We start from the raw sequence: 2816 nt of genomic DNA, 5'->3' as shown, positions 1-2816 counted from the left end.
ATTATTCCCAATTGGGAACTTTCTGGAGACACCCGCATTTAATGTTAATTTTTCACCTTGTTAATTGTCTTCCGATATGCGTTTGCCAAGTGATGTAGAAGCGCGCATTTGTGGGTTCCCCCCCCCCCGCCCAATTGTGAGATGTTTAAATGTGGTGTATATAAAGATTAAACTTGCTCTCCCTCTCCAGGCGGCCGGCAACAGCGGTGAAGATGAGCCTCTGACAATCTGGTTAGGCGGCGCAGAATGCGGCCGCTTTCCAAGACCATGAGATGAGCGGTGGTGGTCAAGGAGAAGACTGGTGGGGGGGATCGCGCAGGTAAGTGTCGCCAAAGGAAGGGGGGTCTGGGGAGCAGCATCCCTCCGATTGTGGCCCCACGGCTCTGATCTCCATTCCTTCCCCAGATCATGCTGCGCGCAGGAGGAGATGCTCGCAAAGAGCGGGCTGGAGGAAGCGCGCCAAGAAGCTGGCCATGATCCGGCAGCAGCAGTACAGAAAGTTCCTGCCTCAGAGCGCGGGACGCAGGGGCAGAAACGGGGCTGAGATCCCCCCCCCTTAGGCCTCTGCTGCCGCCGCCCCTTATTTAATGCACCCCTGCCTCTGCAACAATGGGCGTGGGACCTCCTTCCCACCCAAGAACTGCTCCCTGTTGCTCACGGCTGCCGCACAGCCCACAGCCACTCGCTGCACAACAAGCCCCGAAGGCCTTGCTGCGTCTCATCCTGGGGGGCCGTGTAGAGTCGCGGACTGTGCCTTTTTTTTGGGGGGGGGGGCGATTCAGGTTTTGCAAAGGCTTCCCGCCTGTTCCGGCCTTATGTGTGCCATTGCTTTTTCCTGGCCCTTTTCTTTCACTGTGTGCCTTGGCTGCTCGCTCGGACCTGACTATATCTTTGGGAGGCTCCTCTCTTGTTCCAGGAGGACCGTGGCAAGTAGGCATGGGGGCGGTTTCCTCTCTCTCTCCCACAACATATCCTGCTCTAGACCCCCAACTGTGGGTTTTTGCCTCTAAAATCAAGGGGCGCTCTCGGGGACTACCCTCCGCACTTGTGTGGCCTTCTCGCCACCGGCCACTTGGCGCTATGCTGGCTCCTTTAAATTCCTTAAGTGCCTCTGCCCCCCCTCCCCAGGGGGGTCTTGCCCCACTCCCAAAACCATCGTCCTGGCCTCCCCTGCAGCAGCCCCCTTCGCTCGCTGCGCTGGCAAGTTTGGCCCCTCCCCCCTACCTCCTCACGTCTTCACACACCCTTTTTCCAATACCTTCCCCAACTCTACTGAAGGACTGTCTCCAACCTTTTGTACATTTTTGAGATACACGCAGTTAAGCTGCCTCTGAAAATCCTCTTGCCAGGGAATTCTAAGGAAGGGATGATGGTCCATCCGTTGATGAATGAGGATGGTGGTGTTGGTGGTGTTGATGGTGTGTCCAGCTCAGTAACGGGCGGGAAAGGAAGGAATCAAAACTGGTTTTCCCTGCCAGTCTTCTGTGGTCCCACTGTGGTGTGGATCAAGCGAGAACCCCCACCTCTTTCAAAAGTCTGTATAGTCCCACTTTTGCAATCCGATGACAGGGAAGGGCCACTGCCCCAGGGGATGCCTCCCTCCCAACTCGAAGCACTACTGTGAGTGGACGCCTAGCCTGCCCTCTGCTGTCACCCTCCTTGTGTCAGTTCGGAGGGGTCAGTGGGACCAAGGGAGGCAGACCAACGCTGCCTGCAACAGCTGGGCATGGTGGGTGTCTGTGAGCCACCATCCTTCCTGCACCGAGTGAGTTGGCCTTGCTGGCTCCGCTCTTTTTCATTCAGCTGGTGAAAGAGAACATGTGGCACCAGTCCGACCAAGCAGGAAGCATAACCATGTCCAAAGCCCTGGTCCAACCACCAACAACAACCGCCATGCATACCCACCCATGCCAATCTCTCTCAGATGACTGGGGACGTGGGGGGGGGGGCCTTTTGGTGGCCACGTCTGGAAGGGCCCTCAAGTTCCGGTCCAGTGCAACCCCAGATAGTCCCCATTCCTCCTCTGGAAGTGGTAGGTAATGGGCTTCCGTGCCGCCAACATCCTTGCCAGTGCAGGGAAAAACGCTGCCCCCATTCCTCCCAAGAAGGCAATAGGGTGGGGTGGGGCCAGGTATGACCGGTGGGGGGGGCTTCAAGCACATGTCCTCGAAACGGCTTCCTCTAAATCAGAATTGGGGCTCAAGTAGGAAGAAAACCTTCAAGTGGGATCTTGCCTAGTAGAACCAGCCCATGCCAGCTGAGAACCATAGGAATCATAGTTAGAAGAGACCACAAGGGCCATGCAGGAACTAGCTCAATCAAAAGCAATCCCCATTGACAAGATGGTTCACCCAAGCCTCTGCTTAAATGAACCTTGCCTCAAAGAAGTGAGAACCACCAAAAATCTGCTGCGGGAGTTGTAGGTTTCAAACTGACAAACACAGCTCTCGTACATGTCAGGAAGTTTCCTCCTAATGTTTTGAGCTGGAATTTTCTTTTCCTCGGGAGCTATGGCATCCATTGCTCTCGGGGTTTCTATTCTTCTGGAGCCAGTCAGAAAAACAAGCTGTGCTCCATCCCTCAGTAAGAAACATATATTTCAAAGTATTTTAAACAAGGGCTATCATATCACTTCTTAACCTTCTACTTCTCCAGGCTGATTACCATGTTAAAGAAAGAAGCAAAGAGTTTCTCCTGCCCTCCCTGGCTGGACTGTCGTCACCCCACCCTCCTTCCCTTCTGAGATGGACAACTGGAGAGAAGAGAGAGAGATGGGAATTCCTCTTTCTCGGTCCCAGTCCCCTCGTTTGGTGAAA

This window comes from Sceloporus undulatus, chromosome 2 (genome assembly GCF_019175285.1).
Source record: "Sceloporus undulatus isolate JIND9_A2432 ecotype Alabama chromosome 2, SceUnd_v1.1, whole genome shotgun sequence".
NCBI classification, from domain to species: domain Eukaryota; kingdom Metazoa; phylum Chordata; class Lepidosauria; order Squamata; family Phrynosomatidae; genus Sceloporus; species Sceloporus undulatus.
The sequence above is the reverse complement of the archived record's forward strand: the minus strand, read 5'-3'. Positions refer to the sequence as shown.